Genomic DNA, 21258 nt, shown 5'->3' with positions numbered 1-21258 from the left:
GCTCAGCGATTTTGCAAGTGAGCTAGTCATTGGATGTCACTCGCTAACAGAGCATCAGGGACATGTCAATCCTTCTATAGCTGCCCAAGCTGATTCTGAAGTGTAAATGGGCAGGAAAACCCAAAGCCAAAGCAAGGTGAGGCGGACCTAACTTACTGGTGAATAGGAACCATCCACATTGAGGGTGGTTGTGAAAACTCTCATGAAATCAGCATAAGGAATTACTCTTGACTTTCAAAGTCCTACCAATACTCCATCTAGCACAATAACTGTGCATAAAAAGAATGGGCTACAATAGCCGAACACAAGCTAAACATTTTTTAAGTAAATACTATGCGACACTTGAGGTAGTGTACTGCACGACACCATCAGGCAATGCATAACTGGAAACTAATAATATGGTTGGTTGGTTTGTGGGATTAAAGGGATCAGACTGCTACAGTCATCGGTCCCTTTTTCCAAACCACCCAAAGAGAATAAAAAAACGAACAACAGGAAAGACGGCAGGCGACATAGGACAAGAAATACTCTGACAGAGAACAGACAAAACAAATTAAAATCACACCGAGTGTGACGGCGGTTGGCCGAACATAGAGAAAAAAATGGAAAAGCCAACCACCGAGAACACATTAAAAACTCAGTTTAAAATCGGAGGCCAAAAGCCAGATTCAACATAAAAACAAACACTCATATTAAATGATAAAAAAAACCTGCTCGAATAAAATGTAAAACTAAGCTAGACATAGCATTGTCGTTAGTTAAAAGGGCAGGAAGGGTATCAGGCAGCCCAAATGTCTGCCTGACCACAGCTAAAAGGGGGCAGGCCAACAAAATGTGGGGCACTGTCAAAGCTGCCCCGCAGCGACAGAGGAGGGTCCTCCCGGCGCAGTAAATAACTGTCTGTCAGCCGGGAACGGCCAATGCGGAGCCGGCACAGGACTACAGAGTCCCTGCGAGTGCCTCGCAGGAATGACTGCCACACAGCTGTCGTCTCCTTGAAAGCACGGAGTTTATTACATGTGGTCAGTTCGCGCCATTCATCGTCCCATAGCGCAAAAAATTTGCGGCGTGAGACTGCCCTCAAATCAGTCTCCGGGAGGAAAATGTCCAGAGATGGTTTACTGGTGGCCTCTTTAGCCAGGCGGTCAACATGTTCATTGCCAGGTATCCCAACATGACCAGGGGTCCACACAAAGACCACAGAGCGGCTGCAACGTGCAAGAGTATGCAGGGACGAGGGAAACACTGGTTGAGAGCTCGGTAAACTGCTCAGGGAAACGCTACAGATAACGAAGGACTCACCTGAGCAGAAGTGGATATACTCTAGAGCTCAAAAGATAGCAACCAGCTCAGCAGTGTAAACGCTGCAGCCAGCCGGCAAGGAACGTTTTTCGGAATGGACCCCTAGAGTTAGCGCATAATCGACACGACCAGCAACCAACGAGCTGTCAGTGTAAACAATGCCAGAGCCCTGATATGTGGCCAGGATGGAATAAAAGCGGTGGCGGGCCCTGTGCCAAGTCGAGCCGAAGGCAAGGGCGAGCAACACACCACGGCGGTGTATGCAGAGGGGCCTGGAAAGGAGGTGGAACAGGGAAAACCTTAAGCCCGGAGAGAAGCTCTGTGATGCGAACTGCAACCGTACAACCTGACGGGCCGACGTTCTGGCAGATGGACGACAGATTGCGGGAACAGGAGACTGTAGTGCGGATGCCAGGGCGAGCTAAAAACATAGGCAGCGTAAGCGGCCAGTAGATTTTGGCACCTCAACCGCAATGGAGGGACACCTGCCTCCGCAAGTATGCTGTCCACTAGGCTGGTCCGGAAAGCACCAGTGGCAAGGCGTATTCCGCTGTGTAGGATTGGGTCCAGTACACACAGCACAGATGGGGACGCTGAGCCATAAGCTAGGCTCCCATAATCCAGACGAGACTGGATTAACACCTGGTAGAGCCGTAATTGGGTAGATCGGTCAGTGCCCCAGCGGGTGTGACTCTAGCATCTCAGAGCATTTAGATGCCGCCAACACGCCTGTTTAAGCTGCTGGATATGAGGCAGCCAAGTCAACCAGGCATTGAAAACCACCCCCAAAAACCTGTTTGATTCCACCACTGAAAGAAGTTCGCCGTCAAGATAAAGCCGCTGCTCCGGGTGGACAGTACGTCGCCGGCAGAAATGCATAACGCAGGTCTTGGCTGCCGAAAACTGGAACCCATGAGCTACAGCCCAAGACTGCGCCTTGTGGATAGTGCCCTGTAGCTGACGTTCAACAGCTGCAATGCCAGGAGAGCTGTAGTAAAGGCACAAGTCGTCAGCATACAGGGAAGCGGAGAAAGAATTTCCCACCGCTCCAGCGAGCCCGTTTATTGCGATTAAAAACAGGCAGACACTGAGGACAGATCCCTGTGGTACCCCGTTCTCCTGGACTTGCGAGGACCTTTGAGAGGCCACGACTTGCACGCAGAAAGTACGATACGACAGAAAATTTCGGATAAAGATCGGCAGAGGGCCCTGAAGATCCCATCCATGACGTGTAGAAAGTATGTGATGACGCCATGTCGTATCATACGCCTTCCGCATGTCAAAAAAGACAGCGACCAGGTGCTGACAGCGGGCAAAGGCAGTACAGATGGCCGACTCCAGGCTCACCAGATTGTCGGTGGCGGAGCTGCCTTTACGGAACCCACCCTGAGACGGAGCCAGAAGGCTCCAGTACCCAATTCAAGTGCCGGCTCACCATGCGTTCGAGATGCTTCCAAAGAATGCTGGTGAGGCTAATGGAGCTGTAGCTGTCCACCTCCATAGGGCTCTTGCCCGGTTTCAAAACAGTGATGACAATGCTTTCCCGCCTTTCCGACGGAAACTCACCCTCGACCCAGAGACGGTTGTAAAGGTCAAGGAGGCGTCGCTTACAGTCCACTAAAAGGTGTTTCAGCATCTGGCAGTGAATGCGATCTGGCCCAAGAGCGGTATCAGGGCAAGCGGCAAGGGCACTGTGCAAGTCCCACTCACTGAATGGAGTATTGTAGGATTCAGAATGGTGGGTGCGAAAAGAAAGGCTCCGACGTTCCATCCGCTCTTTAATGGAGCAGAAGGCCAGTGGGTAACTGGAAGAAGTGGAACTAGGAGCAAAATGCTCTGCCAAGATGTTGGCAATTTTGTCGGAGTCTGTAAAAACTGCTCCAGTCAGTGAGAGCGCAGGGACGCTGACAGGGGTCCGATAGCCATAGAGGCGCTGGATCTTGGCCCAGACCTGCGATGGAGAGACATGGATGCCAACGGTGGACACATACCGCTCCCAGCACTGGGTGTGGGTGTGTGTGGGATTGAAGGGACCAGACTGCTAGGGTCATCGGTCCCTTGTTCCACGATAAAATCACACGAAATAAAAACTGTCAGTCATTAAAAACGGAGAACTGAGACAAGGGACGACACAATACAAGAAAGACAGACAAAGACCAGACAAACGGAACTAAAATCACACCGAGTGTGAAGGTGGTTGGCCGACCATGAAAATAAGGAAAAGCCAACCACCAAATGACATTAAAACCCACAGTTTAAAACCACAGGCCAAAGGCCCAAGTCAATACAGGAAAAAAAAGGACAAACACTCAAATCATACGATAAAAACCCCCTGCCAGAATAAAACTCAACACGAGGTCCGCCATAGCAACGTCATCACATAAAAGGGCAGGGAGGGTATCAGGCAGCGCAAACGTCTGCCTGAGTCCTGTTAAAAGCGGGCAGTCCACCAAAATGTGGACCACCATCAGAGCTGCCCCGCAGCGACATAGCGGTGGGTCCTCCCGGCGCAACAAATGGCCGTGCGTCAGCCACGTGTGGCCAACGCGCAGCCGGCAGAGGACGACAGAGTCCTTCCGAGAGGCCCGCATGGAGGAGCGCCACACACCGGTCGTCTCCTTCACCGCCCGAAGTTTGTTGGGCGTGGGCAGGGTGCGCCACTCGTCACCCCAGGCACCAAGCACTTTCTGGCGCAAAAGCAACAGGAGATCACACTCCATAAGGCCGAGTTCCAGAGCCGGTGAACTCACTGCCTGTTTAGCCAGCGTGTCAACCCGCTCATTGCCCGGGATGCCGACATGACCTGGGGTCCAAACAAATACCACGGAGCGGCCGCAACGGGCAAGAGCATGGAGCGACTCGTGGATGGCCATCACCAAACGGGAACGAGGAAAGCACTGGTCAAGAGCTCGTAAACCACTCAGGGAGTCACTACAGATGACAAAGGACTCACCTGAGCGGGAGCGGATATACTCTAGGGCGCGATAGATGGCAACCAACTCGGCAGTGTATACACTGTTCCCGGGTGCCAGCGACCGTTGCTCACAATGATCCTCTAGAGTAAGAGCGTAACCAGTGCGACCAGAGACCATCGAACCGTCGGTATAGGCCACGGCAGATCCGGGAAACTCGGCAAGGAGAGAAACAAAGCGGCGGCGGAGGGCCAGAGGAGGGACCGAGTCTTTCGGACCCTGTGCCAAATCCAGCCGAATGCATGGTCGGCGCACACACCAAGGGGGCAGACGGAGATTGGCCCGGAAAACAGGCGGGAGAGAAAAACCTCAATCCCACACAGTAGAGCCCGGATGCGAACCGCGATCGTACACCCTGACCGGGGCCGCCTGTCTGGAAGATGGACGATCGAGTGCGGGAACAGGAGACGGTAGTTGGGATGCCCTGGGAAGCTACAAACGTGGGCAGCATAAGCGGCCAGAAGTCGGTCGCGCCGGATCCGCAATGGAGGAACACCAGCCTCCACAAGTAAGCTGTCAACAGGGCTTGTCCGAATGCTCCTGTGGCGAGTCAGATCCCGCAGTGATGGATGGGATCCAGCAATTGCAATGCTGATGGCGATGCTGAACCATAAGCCACACACCCATAATCAAGGTGGGACTGGATCAGCGCTTGATACAGCCGGAGAAGGGTGGACCGATCGGCACCCCATCCGGTGTGCCTAAGGCAACGGAGAGCGTTTAAATGCCGCCAGCATGTTTGTTTAAGCTGCCTAATATGAGGCAGCCAAGTCAACCGGGCATCAAATACCAGTCCCAAGAACCGATGCGTCTCTACCACAGCAAGAGGTTCACCGTCAAGGTAAAGGCGTGGCTCAGGGTGAACCGTGCGACGCCGGCAGAAATGCATAACGCAGGTCTTAGCGGCCAAAAACTGGAAGCCGTGCGCTACAGCCCACGAATGCGCCTTGCGGATAGCGCCCTGCAGCTGGCGCTCAGCAACTGCAATGCCAGCGGAGCTGTAGTAGAGGCAGAAGTCGTCTGCATACAACAAAGCTGCGACGGACGATCCCACTGCCTCAGCGAGCCCATTGATTGCAATTAAAAACAGGGAGACACTGAGGACAGACCCCTGTGGGACCCCGTTCTCCTGGACCCAGGAGGAACTATGGGACGCAGCAACTTGGACGCGGAAGGAACGAGACGACAGAAAATTCTGAATAAAAATTGGGAGCGGGCCCCTAAGACCCCACCCATGAAGTGTGGCCAGGATGTGATATCGCCAAGTCGCATCGTACGCCTTCCGCATGTCGAAGAAGACGGCAACCAGATGTTGGCGGCGTGCAAAGGCTGTACGGACGGCAGACTCTAGGGAGACCAGATTATCGACGGCAGAGCGGCCTTTACGGAACCCACCCTGAGACGGAGCCAGAAGGCCTCGAGACTCGAGGAGCCAACTCAACCTCCGGCTCACCATACGTTCTAGCAACTTGCAAAGAACGTTGGTGAGGCTTATGGGGTGGTAGCTGTCCACCTCCAGCAGGTTCTTGCCAGGTTTCAACACAGGGAGGACGATGCTTTCTCGCCATTGAGACGGGAACACACCCTCAACCCAGATGCGGTTGAAAACATCTAGGAGGCGTCACTGGCAATTCACAGAGAGGTGTTTCAGCATCTGGCTGTGGATGCGGTCTGGCCCAGGAGCCGTATCAGGGCAAGCAGATAGTGCACTCTGGAATTCCCAGTCGCTGAAAGGAGCATTGTACGACTCCGCGTGGCGCGTGTGAAAGGAAAGCCTCCAACTTTCCAACCGCTCTTTCCGGGAGCGGAAGGCCAGTGGGTAATTCGTAGATGCGGAACACTGAGCAAAATGCTCTGCTAACCGGTCCGCAATCGTGTCGGAGTCAGTACACACCACTCCATTCAGCGAAAGCCCAGGGACAGGGACAGAGACAGGCGGCCGATAGCCATGGAGTCGCCTAATCTTAGCCCAAACCTGCGATGCAGAGGTACGGACGCCAATGGTGGAAACATACCGTTCCCAGCACTCCTGCTTCCGTTGGCGAATAAGGCGTCGGGCACGGGCACGGAGCTGTTTAAAAACGATGAGGTTCTCCAAAGACGGGTGCCGCTTATGGCGTTTAAGAGCCCGCCGGCGATCTCTAATCGCCTCTGCGATCTCGGGTGCCCACCGAGGCACAGTCCTCCGCCGAGGGGACCCGGATGAACAGGGAATCGCAGATGCCGCCGCAGAAACGATGCCGGTGGTGACCGACTGAACCACCGCATCAATGGTGTCAGGGGAAGGAGGTACGATAGTGGCGAGAGAGGAGAACAAGCCCCAATCAGCCTTATTCAGAGCCCATCTGGAGGGGCGTTCAGAAGAGTGACACTGTGGTAGTGACAGAAAGATGGGGAAATGGTCACTACCACATAAGTCGTCATGGACACTCCAGTGGATGGATGGTGAAAGTCCGGGGCTGCAGATAGAAAGGTCGATGGCTGAAAATGTGCCATGGACTACGCTGAAATGTGTCGGCTCTCCCGTGTTTAAGAGGCAGAGGTCAAGCTGCGAGAGAAGAGTCTCGACATCTCTACCCCGGCCAGTAATCGCGGCGCTACCCCACAGGGGGTTATGGGCGTTAAAGTCGCCCAGTAACACAAAAGGAGGAGGCAGTTGTGCTATCAATGCAGCCAACACATGACGCGAGACATCACCATCTGGCGGAAGATACAAACTGCAGACAGTAATAGGCTGAGGCGTCCACATCCTTACAGCGACAGCCTCTAAAGGTGTGTGAAGAGGTACACATTTGCTGTAGACAGAGTTAAGGATGTAGACGCAGACTCCACCAGATACCCTCTCATAAGCTGCCCGGTTCTTGTAATAACCCCGATACCCACATAGGGCAGGGGTCCGCATTGCCGGAAACCAAGTTTCCTGTAGGGCAATGCAGAGGAAAGGGTGATTGCTGATGAGTTGGCGAAGCTCAGCAAGGTGGTGGAAAAAAGCGCTGCAGTTCCACTGGAGTATCGCTTTGTCCATGTCCGAAAAAGGCATGAAGGGGCCGAGGAGGCAGATCACACCACTGAGTCACCTGCTGCCACCGATGGAGGACCAGTACAATCTGCTTCCATGGTGTCTGAGGGTCCGGCGAGATCCAGGTCCTCAGCGGACGCCCGGATCTCCACCCTATCCTCGGATGCAGAGCCTGTAGGGAGCAGTCGGGTGGATGCCACCGCGTGGTCCTTGGCCTTAGAGGTCTTCTTCTTCGTCTTGTCTTTCTGGTCCTTGGGTTTCATTGGCTGGGAGGGCTCCAGCGAGTCAGTCTCCGGGACGGAGGAGGAGCGGGAAGCCCTGCGATCAGCCGCTGGTCTGCTTTTCTTTCATTGGCTGACGTCACCCTTCCCAGAGGCGGAAACCTGGGAAGGAAGGGACCCAAGGGACCCTTTCCGTGCTATTCGAGCCGGGGAAGTTTGAGGCTTCCCCAGCTTAGAAGTGGGGACTGATGTCCCCGATGGTTGGGGGGTTGCTGCTCCTGAGGCAGGTAGTGCAGGAGCAGCAAGGAGTGAAGTGCCCCCCACCATCAAGGGGGCAGGCGTAGCATTCCGGCTCTGAGAGGTGGCAGTCTGAGGGAGAGCTAATGGGGCCATAACAGTAGTAGCCGCGGCGTAAGAGGCAGTCATTCGAACAGGATGGAGGCGTCCGAACTTCCGCCTGGCCTCAGTGTATGTCAGGCGGTCCAGGGTCTTATACTCCATGATTTTGCGCTCTTTTTGGAAGATCCTGCAGTCCGGCGAGCAAGGCGAGTGGTGCTCTCCGCAGTTTACACAGATGGGAGGCGGAGCACATGGAGTATTGGGATGTGATGGGTGTCCACAATCTCGACATGTGAGGCTGGAAGTACAGCGGGAAGACATATGCCCGAACTTCCAGCACTTAAAGCACCGCATCGGGGGAGGGATATATGGCTTGACGTCACAACGATAGACCATCACCTTGACCTTCTCAGGTAAAGTATCACCCTCGAAGGCCAAGATCAAGGCACCGGTGGCAACCTGCTTATCCCTCGGACCACGATGTACGCGCCGGACGAAGTGAACACCTCGCCGCTCTAAATTGGCGCGAAGCTCGTCATCGGACTGCAATAGAAGGTCCCGATGGAATATTATGCCCTGGACCATATTAAGACTCTTATGGGGCATGATTGTAACCAGAACATCCCCCAGCTTGTTACAATCGAGTACCCGGCGGGACTGGGCGGAAGACGCCAATTTGATCAAAACTGAGCCCGAGCGCATTTTGGACAAGCCCTCCACCTCCCCGAACTTGTCCTCTAAGTGCTCGACGAAGAACTGAGGTTTCATGGATGTAAAGGATTCACCATCAGCTCTCATACACACCAGGTAGCGGGGCAAACATGATTCGCTGGCATCCTTAGTCTTTCGTTCCTCCCATGGTGTAGCCAGGGAGGGGAACGATTTGGGGTCATATGTAGTTGTGTTGTATTGAGCTCTGGAACGCTTAGAGACTGCTGGCGGCTGGCCGCCAGCAAGAGATGATGTACCACGCTTCAGTGCGGGTCATCCGCCCTGATGCCACCTACTCCGACCAAGGGCCCTCCCCACGGGCGCCACCCAGCCTCAGCAACGACCACCTGGCAGGATGGCCATTGCCGGGAGTCCCAATGCCCCAAGGAGATAGGCATCTACTCCTTGGCATACGTGAGGAGTTAACGGCGCTGGCATCAGCAGAGCGATCCCTGTGTAGTCAGGGGGCTACAACGGACTGGCTACCGTGCTGGATTTCAGGTGATGTAGTCCAATATTGTCATTGGCGCATAAAGCGACACAGCATAGCTGACTGCAATAAACTGCACCCAAGAACAAATCCACACCCAGGAGATGGTAGGTGAGCGGGACTGCTAAGCGATGACGACAAACCTGGCTAGAGATGGTAATGCATGATGGACACATCGCTCCTTGTAAGGCGCCCTTCCCCAATCGGCTCGCTCTTCGGAAAATTTAGAAGGATGGAGGTCAAACCCGTTAGGGGACCATCTCACAAGGCCAAAACGATTGAGACTCCTTTTAGTCGCCTCTTACGACAGGCAGGAATACCGTGGGCCTATTCTTACCCCCGAACCTCCCAGCACTCCTGCTTGCTTTGGCGGATAAGGCGGCGGCCCCGCACACGCAGCCGTTTGAAGGTGATGAGGTGTTCAATGCAGGGATGTTGCTAGTGACGCTGTAGCACCCGCCGGCGATCTTTAATCGCCTCAGCGATCTTAGGCGACCACCAAGGCACAGTCCACCGCCGAGGGGATCCAGAAGAACTGGGAATGGCAGATTCTGGGGCAGTAACAATGCTGGTGGTGACTGAGTGAACCACCGCATCAATGTAGTCATTAGGGAGAGGCTCAATAGCGGCAATGGAGGAGAACAAGTCCCAGTCAGCCTTATTCATGGCCCATCTGCTGGGGTGCCCAGAAGAGTGACGCCGTGGCAGTGACAGAAAGATTGGAAAATTGTCACTACCACACAGGTCGTCATGCACACTCCATTGGACAGACGGTAAGAGGCGAGGGCTACAGATCGAAAGGTCGATGGCGGAGTACGTGTGTGTGTGTGTGTGTGTGTGTGTGTGTGTATGTGTATGTGTATGTGTGTGTGTGTGTGTGTGTGTGTGTGTGTGTGTGAAGGAACCATCATTTAAAAGCAAAAGATCAAGCTGTGCTAATAAATGCTCAATGGTGGCGCCTTGACCTGTTGCCACTGACCCACCCCACAGATGGTTATGGGCGTTGAAGTCGCCCAATAACAAGAAAGGTGACGGCAATTGGGCTAGCAGCGCTGCCAGCTCATGCTGGGCGACATCACCATCCGGTGGAAGGTAAAGCCTGCAGACGGTAATACCCTGTGGCATCCACACCCTAACAGCGACAGTCTCTAAAGCTGTTTGTAGAGGGACAGACTCGCTGTGAAGAGAGTTAAGGACATAGATGCAGACGCCACCAGTCACCCTTTCATATGCTGCCCGATTCTTATAATAACCCCGATAGCCATGGAGGGCGGGGGTTCACATTGCTGGAAACCAAGTTTCCTGAAGAGCAATGCAGAAGAAAGGGTGAAGGCTGGTAAGTTGTCGGAGCTCAGCTAGATGATGGAAGAAACCGCTGCAGTTCCACTGGAGGAGGATATTGTCCACGTCCGAGAAAGGCGTGACGGGACTGGGAAGGCAGATTACACCGCTGGGTCACCGGCTGCCTCTGATGGAGCACCCGTGCAAATGCTATCCATTGCGTCTGAGGGACCGGCGAGATCGAGGTCCTCAGCGGAAGCAAGAATCTCCACCTCATCCTCAGACCCAGAGCTTGTAGGTAGCGGTGGAGTAGGAGCCACCACAGGTGCCTTGGTCTTACAGGGCTTAAATGTCGTTTTCTCTCGCTGTTCCTTCGGTTGCCGTTGTTGAGAGGGCTTATTGGTGTCAGTCTCCGGAACCAAAGATGATCAGCGACCTGTGGCTTATTCAGCCACTGGTTGGTGTCTGCTGTGCTGCTGGTAGGAACCTGGGAAGGGACGGACCCAAGGGATCCCTTTCGAGTGAGATAAGCCGAAGAAGACTTACACTTCTCCGGCTTAGGAGTTGTGACTGGTGTCCTCGGTGGTTTAGAGGGTGCTGCTCCCGAGGTAGATGGTGTGGGAGCAACAGCAAGAGACGGGGCCCCCATCATCAAGGGGGCAGGTGAGGTCCTCTGACGCTGAGAGCTGACTGTCTGTGGTGCAGCTAAAAGAGCTGGAGCAGGAGTGACAGTGGAAGCATAAGATGACATCATGCGAACGGGATGTAGCCATTCAAATTTCCGTTTAGCCTCAGTGTAAGTCAGTCAGTCCAGGGTCTTATATTCCACGATTTTGCATTCTTTCTGTAAGATCCTGCAGTTTGGCGAGCAAGGTGAATGACGCTCTCCACAGTTGACACAGATGGGAGGCGGAGCACGTGGAGTATCGGGATGAGATGGGTGTCCACAATCTCGACATGTGAGGCTGAAAGTACAGCAGGAAGACATATGGCCGAACTTCCAGCACTTAAAGCACCGCATCGGGGGAGGGATATAGGGCTTGACGTCACAACGGTAAACCATCACCTTGACCTTCTCCGGTAATGTATCATCCTCAAAGGCCAAGATGAAGGCACCAGCAGCAATCCGATTGTCCCTTGGATCCCGATGAACGCGCCGGACGAAATGAACGCCTCTACGCTCTAAGTTGGCGCGCAGCTCGTCATCAGACTGCAAAAGTAGGTCCCTATGGAAAATAACACCCTGGACCATATTTAAATTTTTCTGTGGTGTGATGGTAACGTTAACATCCCCCAACTTGTCACAAGCAAGCAACCTGCGTGACTGGGCGGAGGATGCTGTTTTTATCAAAACTGACCCAGAGTGCATTTTAGACATGCCCTCCACCTCCCCAAACTTGTCCTCCAAATGCTCTACAAAGAACTGAGGCTTCACGGATACAAAGGATACCCCATCAGCTCTGGTACAGACGAGATACCTGGGCGAATACATGTCACTGTCATTCATTGCCTTTCGTTCCTCCCATGTGTGGCCAGGGATGGGAACGATTTGGGGTCATAAATGGTAGCTTTAAAATGAGCCCTTGAACGCTTAGATACTGCTGGTGGCTGGCCACCACGCTTCACTGCGGGACATCCGCTCCGATGCCACCTACTCCGACCAAGGGTCCTCCCCATGGGCGCCACCCAGCCATAGCAAGAGCCACCTGGCACGAAGGCCATTGCCAGGAGTCCTGATTCCCCAAGGAGATGGGCATCTACTCCTTGGCATACATGGGGAGTAAACGGCGCAGGCATCAGTAGAGCGATCTCTCTGTTGTCAGGGGGCTACAACCAACAGGGTACATGGCAACCCCACCACAACAGACTGGCTACCATGCTGGCTCTTAGGCACAAAAATATATAAGGTCGTCGTTGCAGCTAAAAACAACACTGCACAGTGCAGCGTGGTAATTGCACCCAGTGCATGCCATGTAGTTCTGACAGGCAATGCTCGGTGATTGCAGACTTCTTAAGCTGTTGCAATCTTTTGTGCATTTGGTGTTCACGGCATCAGTCTTCAATGGTGCAAATTGTCTGATCTATGTATTCCTCTCCGCATTGGCACAGTATTTTGTAAACCCCTGATTTATGTAAACCAAGGTTGTCCTTAACACTGCCAAGAAGTGCTCAGGTTTTAGTTGGAGGGCAGAAGAGATGGAAAACGATCGGGACACCATTGCAACGACAAGAAAGCCGGCTAGAGGTCTCAATTCACAACAGATACAGTGCACCATGTAAGGCGCCCTTCCCCAATTGGCTCACTCTTTGGAACAATTTAGAAAGATGGAGGTTAAACCCGAGGGGGGACCATCACATAAGGCCGAAAAGGTTGAGACTCCTTTTAGTAGCCTCTTGTGACAGGCAGGAATACCGGGGGCCTATTCTTACCACCGATCCTGCAGGGGGCACTAATAATATGGAGTGTGGACTCACTATGTGCTGTGGCAGGTTCAGGTTTGGCAACCGCCTGAAGATGATCACCTACAATCATGTGTAGTGCCAACAATGAGGTATGGAAAAGGTGACATTACAGTATGGGGACATTTTTTCATGGTCAGAGTGTGGTAATCTCATTGCACTTAAGGAAACGGTACATGCATTTTGCCCGGAGCCCCTTCTCTGATTTCTGCTCTTGAGAAAGATGGGCTGTCATTCTTCCATAAATTTCTGACATCTCATTGAAAGTGTCTCCAGCAAACTTCAAGCATCGTAAAGGCACATATACACACTCCCCATATTAATGTCCACTAATATGTATCACAATAAGTTTGACCCGACAGTGAATATTATTTGCGGCCCTTGAAATTCCAAAGAAATAAAAACTATTATTTTGTTACAGAAACAAAATATAACAAAAGAACAGAAACTCATTAACTTTATTTCCCAAATGATGGCCAATGACTTGAGGATAAGTTTTCAAATAATTTTTTTAGAAATCTTACACCTTTCATGTGATATTTAATGTAATTTTTGCAAAATAAAATACAAAAATGAACGCATGCATTTCTTCTCATGTCTTGAGGGCTTTGCTTATACGATTTTTTTCCCTGCAGTCATTATACTACGAAGTACACAACCTCAAAATTTCACAAAGTCTAGATGATACATAAAAAAATTATGCAAATGTCATTTTGAGCTATCACAGTTTTAAAAAATGTACCTCCACTGAGAAAAATGTAAGCCAAGTGTCACCCAAATCTGAAATGGTTGGTGAGAAAATACATTTCAGTTGCCTGAATGACCCTCCATTACTCTCCAACAGCCATCATACCTGCAGGAAGATGAATTTTTGTAACAGAAATACTCTTACAACCTGCACAAAGAATATGGAGAGAGTACTGAAATCAGAAACACAAAAGGGTCATTCCATGTCAAATCATCCAGAAATTTTAGGAAATGACAACCATCGTCACACAAATTCTTGAAATTTTGTGTAGTGGAAGTTTACCTAGACATACTCACATTTCCAAAATGTTAATGTTGCAGGTCAATTACTTTTTCACTTATGATAAAAAGAAGTTGTATAGATTCAGGAATTCAGGCTTTCACAGACGAGCTCCTTTACAATTTCAAAATACAATAGCTCCTACAGTTTTTGCAGTGGAAGCTTCAGTTTTTAGTTAAAGGGAAAGGTTTATGATTTTATAGACATTTTTCTTGTAGTGAATATCCACCACATATGTCTCAGAAAAAAATTGTGAATAATTTCTTTTAAACAAAATCAATGAAGGTCATGATTTTTTAAGGCACTGCCCCCTTATAGATACCTTTGCAAAATTTACAATATTATTATAAATATTCCATTATGTCACACAAAAAGAATCAGTTTGTAGAAATAATGGGAAGTGTGAAAAGGAAAAGTTGCACATTTTAAGCAAATATCAAGTAAAAACCATCCTCTGCCCTCCAACTAAAACCTGAGCACTTCTTGGCAGTGTTAAGGACAACCTTGGTTTACATAAATCAGGGGTTTACAAAATACTGTGCCAATGCGGAGAGGAATACATAGATCAGACAATTTGCCCCATTGAAGACCGATGCCATGAAAACCAATTGCACAAAAGATTGCAACAGCCTAAGAAGTCTGCAATCGCCGAGCATTGCCTGTCAGAACTACATGGCATGCACTACGACAAGACCAAGGTCCTAACACAGACTTCAAAATATCAGGACTGTTCATCAAAGAAGCTATGGAGATCAGAGTAAGAAAATCTGATCTGAATTGTGACAGCAGATATTCCCTTAACCAAGCTTGGGAACCAGCCATTACCTGGATTAAGGAGAAGGCAGAAATATCTCAGAATGTACTGACTTCGAGGTCAGGAGGAGGAACCTCCAAAACACCGGCAAACCTCCCTTTGAGGTAACACCCAGGCGCAGGCCCACAAGCCGGGCATCGAACCCTGGGGCAGACGGCCAAGAGAGCGCCCATGGTGTGGACGCCGGAGGGAGTGCCTGAGGGAGGGGGGAATTGATATATACCTCATGCCTGCCATCCCTTGACATTACATCAAAACACCTGATGATGACAAAAAGGTCGACTGCCGAAATATTGTGTCCTTTGTACACTCACACCAGGCTGTTCACCCGAGATTTATTTCGTCAAAATGCTATGTATTTTTACATAGAGTTAATTTGGTTATGGCAGAGGTAAGAAAGTGTTCATATGACATGTAATGTACATGTTACCTGATATTTTATAATTTTGTTTCATAGATTGAAATTTTATTCAATTTGGACATTGTTATGTGTATTTAAGTTAATGTCTCTTTGGTAGTAATTGTACCTCTCTCCAGTATATATTTTTTCCACTAGTGCCATTTTTTTTTTTTTTGTATGGTGAAAGTTTATTACTTGTAGATCACTTACTAATTTTTTCAGAGTTTTCCAGAGGGGGGCAATTGTCGAAAATATTTTTTTTCTAATTTAACAAAATTAAATTACAAAAATTAATTGTACAATTCTAACATGTTTTCAGAAACTACACGTGCCAAAGGATATTCAGGGAAAAAACTGTAAGTATACCATTTTTTGTTTAAAAACTGCACCTAATTTTCAAATCTTAAAAGTTTGCTTTGAAGTAACACCTTGTATCAAACTTTCAGCAATTGCTACTAACAGAATGTATATAAAGCAATAAAAATTGACAACAGTTCATGATATTATATACAAATGCAGTACACAAAATCTCCGTTCACAACTAGATAATGGGTGTCATCGCCTGGATGGCTTGACACGGAATGACCCAAAACTGGTATCATATAAAACAAATACACAATGTTATACACACAATATAACTCTTGATTTTGCAACGGGGATGCTGACAGTGGAGATAAAGGGTAGTAGGCCTATCCCTTAAGTATGCTTGAAGCCGTCTCTCCTTCCAAGCATGAAGTATCACACTGCATTCTGGGTACAGCGAGACTATATAATATTACAAGAAAGTACAAACCAATGTAAGTCAAGTAAACAACATATGGACAGTCTTAACGCTTTTGACTCACAAAAGTCCAGTAAAGCCAGGTAACCCACGATTTTATCCACACTATATGACATCGTCCACCCCCATCCCTTTCCCTGATTATTTCCTGCATTTATTAACTATTTAGCACGAAAGTCATAACCAGATGATCACAATTTTCCCACTTCATTTAAAACAACACATCACAAAGGTACAGACTACCACTACCTAATGTCAACGATCATTAAATTGTACTTCTGTAACCACGTTCTTATATAATGGATATCCTGACAACCTCTTTTACTGTACCGTGTGTGTTGCTGTGAAATACGATTACACAAAATGTTGCTGTAACGTATGAAAAGCACTGGTCAGACACCTTAGACTGAATGTTAAATTATTCGTGTGAGACTTCTTGAAAAATCTGCGCCGATCATTTTTACCGGCAAATTCCATATGATGATGGTAAAACTGAGATCCATCACGTGGCTACAGCATTACCCTATAAAACAAATAAGCCCTCTCCAGCCCTCCTGAACATAATAAGGCAGTACAACTTTATGCGTAGTTGTGTATACAGTTGCATTTTGTTGTTGAACTCTTTTTATATGCCAGGAACATGTTGCATGTAAAACAGCTTCCGACAACTGCAGTACAACTCTCTCTTAACATCACTCAACTATTAAAATTAACAGGCAAACTCCTTTGTTGTGAGCTGTTTACCCTAGACTGAAAACGTGCTGTTGATAGATAATGCAACAACCGATAGTAAAACACCTTGCATAAAATTTTGCAAGTGCCATAACCCCTCAAAATTTAAATACATGCATTGACAATCGTTTCCTCCTTTCGCAACGCGAATTGCACAACGAGAGAAGCGACTGCAATGGTAAGACACAACTACCACAAAATAGTAACCTACCTATTCTGATGATTAAGTGCCACACGAAGCAGGTAAACAGTGGCAGGGTGTGCTTCTTTTGGCAAAAAAGATAAAAGATCGTCCGGAATGAGACCACCTATCAACTTCATTATAGTCTCCATTCCAAGTCAGGTAAGACAACAAATAACTGATCACATACACAAATTCTTCTAAAATTCTCATTACTGCTCACATGCGTTTCAAATCGCGCCCGCAAATTACATCTCTGCTCGTGGTAGATTGTTAGAATCTCTGGACCAATAACATGTAGATGCGTAAGGCGAACGTACTTCTTTTTTCCTAGTATCATATCATACAAATGGCACCCGTACAATTATAACGTAACAGAATCACCATGACGCAGATAAAGTGAGATATAAAAACGTTACATAAAAACCTTGGTTCTTGTGATTAAAAAAGTTATGGCCTTTATCAGTGTACCGTAACTATGTTCCTCAAAAATTACAGAGAAAGTAATGTACAAAAGAGTCTCTGCTTTCTTGAACAAAAGTGAAATATTCGTCAATTAACAAATTGGCTTTAGAAAAAAAAAATTAGATCAATTGAAACAGCTATATATAATTCCTTAAACTTGTTCGAAATTCCATACATCACAATGAAGCCAACTGTGGGGTGTTTTTAGATTTAAGGCATTTGATGTTACTGATGATAAACTATAGCTCGAAAATCATACTGCTGTCTGACAGAAGTAGAAATACCATACTTCACGTAGGAAACTCAGGAGTACCCCAAGGTTTGGTACCTGGACCCATGTTGTTCTTGACATTTACTCCGTTTACATGGAGCTCTCAAACACGCATTTCGTAAACCGACGTCCCTGTACCGCTTCTGGGTGGTCATATTAAAACTTCAAAATCGATTCTGGAAATCCGCCTGTAGTTACCTATTTCCCAATTCCGCAATCAATTTTCGCTCCCATGTAAACGCAACCGACGTTGAAACGTGCTTGGGCTGCCAGGCTTCGTCTTGTTTTTGAATATGTTCGGCTAATGTGGATGGTGTGGCTTTTTGTTGAGTGAAGGATTAAATAAAATATTTGACTTATGCTGTTTACTCTTCAGCTAATTGAAGAGAAATAGCGATTGTGTTAAATAAATCAGAAACTGTAACAGCTGTTTTTCAGATGCCCTAATTAACATGAGCTAGCAAATCTGCTTCAGACCTTAACATGTAAACACAAAACAGTTTCCGAAGTTCGGTTTTCGTCTTTCGAAAGATGTGTCGAATGTAAACATACTGTGCTACAAATGGTGGGGCAAGTTATTTACACAAGCTAACGCTGCGCTTTTTCGTGATACTAAAAGTATCTTTATTAATGCTGCGAATGAGACTGACTTGCACAAAAAACAGAAATAACAACAAAAGAAGCAAGTAACTGATTTAGGAATAACTTTTTATTTGTAAATGAGAAAAAAATCATGGATGAGTATCACCCACATATCAAATTACGTGAAATTCGGTGAACTGAAGATACTACAAACGCTAAGTACGAAACTTTTAGGTATTTGGTTAGCTGACCATCTAAAATGGGATAAGTATAGATGTATTTTGAATACTTAAAAACTGGCGCAGTGAACAAACGTTAGTTTGTACCTGTTATGGATTTATGCATAGCCAGTTGTATTATGGTGTCTTATTTTGGGGAAATTAAAGTCTGGCCAAACTCTCATTTACTATTCAAAAACGAGCAATAAGACGTGGCAAATGAGGCTGTGCCTAGGGAGACCTGTAGGGAAATTTTCAACGAATTTAATATTATGACCCTTCCATCTGTGTGAGTCACCATCTGCTGGGTTGGAGACGACTACTAATTTCTTAGGGCGCAGACTGAGGATCTGTGTGGCATTGTTACAACCAATAAAACAGTATTCAAAATTATATCATTCATTACTGAAGCTACAAAGCATTGCTGCTTCATTTACGCTGACTATAAGCTACATAATCTAGAGAAGAATACGCTGATTCCAATAACGGACTTATGGCTGCTGAGGACACTGTATCAGCTTCAGATGCAAGTTGGTGACTCCCTGATGCGGCAGTTTCTCCACCCACTGGAGAGGTAGGCACAACCAATCGGTAGCTTGGTTTTGGAATGGTGGTGACCATGATGTGTCGTTTGGGGAAATCTCAGTACTTCCCAGATCACTGTCTGCATTTCCTCTCAGGTGGACCATGATGTCAGATGCCATTTAGTTGGCCTGCCAGTATAGTGGGCCTTGAGATCTGTGTGATGCTGGAGTTTAGAGATGCTCTTGCCGTTGACAGGAGTCATGTTGGTAGACTCTCGGACTAACTAACAGCATTGGCTGCTTTACTGACTTCAGTACAGGATTCTGTAACCCATCAGCATTGGCTTCGAATCGCTTATCGTCTTGTAGGCAGCAAATGCAAGACCAACACTAAAACATCCTTAAACACAAGATGTTACCACACCATAACCACAGAATCGAATCTGTATGATACTGCTACTCGAGTGCTAGAAGCTAGTGAGGATGAAATATTTATGTCGTCAAGTAGAGGCTCTATCCTACAGCATCTTTTGTAATGACTCAATTGATTCACCTCTTCCTGAGACGTCAGTGGTCTTCAGTTACACTATGTTTGCCTGACGATTTTTTTTGCATGGCCTTTACTGCTTAGTCAGACTCCTGGTAGACGATATTGTGTCCTACCTAGGATCTCTTATGAAATGTTTGCTCTTCCTAGCTGCTGTGAGGACGGGGTTGAATCGTGGTTGGGTAGCTCAATTGGTAGAGCACTTTCCCACGAAAGAAAAAGGTCCTGAGTTCGAGTCTCGGTCCGGCACACAGTTTTGATCTTCCAGGAAGTTTCATATCAGTGCACACTCCGCTGCAGAGTGAAAGTCTCATTCTTCAATACACTGTTGTTTCATCACTTACCCCTTGATATAAGCTCATAAGGTACACCCAGTATTTCTTTTGTTCTGTTTGGTAGTTCCATTTTCTGTGGTAAAAGTGCAGGTATTTGTGGCAACATGTAAATTATATTCTTAATAGGTTTAAATCGACTAACATGTGCAACTGATGTTTTCGTCGGTAATTGTAACCTGACATTGACTGGTGAAGGCACGTCCACTATCTAGTATGGTCCTTGAAGCTTCATCAAGAATTTCCTGGTTTTACCCTTTGGGGTATACAGTGAGTGTACCGCTAGGTGCCCTTGGAGGGATGGACTGCTGACTATCGTCCCTCAGTTAGAAATACCTCCAGAGAGGGGAGCACTTTCCAGTGATTAAGTCGAATTTAGCGACCTAACAGCTACATTCTATCCAAATAGCCCTTGGAAAATATATACCACTTATACAGAACAAACTTAACAGTATCAAGAAACCGCTAAAGTTGAATTCCATGGATAACTATAGGTATTAAAGCAGAATATACAAGTGTAGATAGTAGGTATTGACTGAAGAATACACCAAAAAATATATCCTAACCCTATTGCAAAACCTATTACAGAAGCATAAAAATGTTGAATATGAAGTAGATGACATTAAAATGAAAGTAATAACCTTTATTATCAAATGTGCTTACGCAGAAGTGTTTCATTTGTATTGTAATGGTAAGAGTTAATCTTGTGTCTGAACTGAAAATCTGAAAGAAATTGACAAAACCACAATAAAGCAAAGTTCAGAAGAGAGTTGGAAAAGGGATATCACGTGCCACCACACTTACTAGACAACCACAATTCATTGATGAATCAGTGACAGCTGCTTATAGAGAAAAAAACATACACAGAACATGATGAGTACACAGTCACGTGTTTTAGAGGACCATCTATTAGTCAGACAGTGGTTGTGACAGCGAACATAAAGGAAAAACAGACATTACAATTAAAAGCAAATAAATAAATAAAATAAAACTAATGAACCACTTCTGGCGCCTTGGTTTGATATTGACAACACATACTCCAGAGGGGAAAAGTGTCTGTCGGATAAAATCATTTTTTATAGATAAGAATCAGATTTTCTAGCTGTGAGAAATAATTCACGTCATTTACAGTCGAAACAAATTTTGGTGCAGAGAAGGATGACCAAAACCAGTTCGACAGAAGGGAAGACCAGTTAAGCTATATTAAAACCAATGAATATAGCTAAAAACCTTCTCAAAACAATAGAAAAAAATCACTCTTTGGGCACATGTTGAGACACAATAGCTGCTTTATAAATACTTTGGTCCTCCTCCTCCTCTAAAAATTGTGAAACAGTAACATACGAGAACAAGTGCTCAATATAAGGCACCAAGCCTATGATGGCAAAAAGTGGCGAAAGAAGAAGTGAATGACATCGACGTTTTATGATTAGACTTTGTCAGAACACCGAGAGAAGATTTCATACAAGAAAATAAGAAGTGAGTGGTTGCAGTGAAGAGACAGCATTTATTAAAAATTGTGATGTTGGCAGTTTAGATTAGTAATCGATAAGCATCACGTCCAAGAAAGGCACATTTCATGTACAATT

At 47.4% G+C, this 21258-nt stretch overlaps 1 protein-coding gene across 3 annotated transcripts in view; it reads right to left on the bottom strand.

Annotated features, from left to right (window-relative positions):
* Positions 1-17241, bottom strand: part of LOC126336936 (bifunctional peptidase and arginyl-hydroxylase JMJD5-like) — a 102966-nt gene extending 85725 nt beyond the window's left edge. Inside the window, exon 1 of one of the 3 annotated variants that reach the window (XM_050001111.1) lies at positions 16761-17241. The gene's annotated coding sequence lies outside the window, so the exon portion shown is untranslated. The remainder of the gene's footprint in view (positions 1-16760) is intronic. The other 2 variants (XM_050001112.1, XM_050001113.1) reach the window with 2 other exon arrangements.
* Positions 17242-21258: the final 4017 nt, after the last annotated feature.

This window comes from Schistocerca gregaria, chromosome 2 (genome assembly GCF_023897955.1).
Source record: "Schistocerca gregaria isolate iqSchGreg1 chromosome 2, iqSchGreg1.2, whole genome shotgun sequence".
Taxonomy (NCBI): domain Eukaryota; kingdom Metazoa; phylum Arthropoda; class Insecta; order Orthoptera; family Acrididae; genus Schistocerca; species Schistocerca gregaria.
Note: the sequence above shows the minus strand (reverse complement) of the source record. Positions and strands in the feature narration are given on the sequence as shown.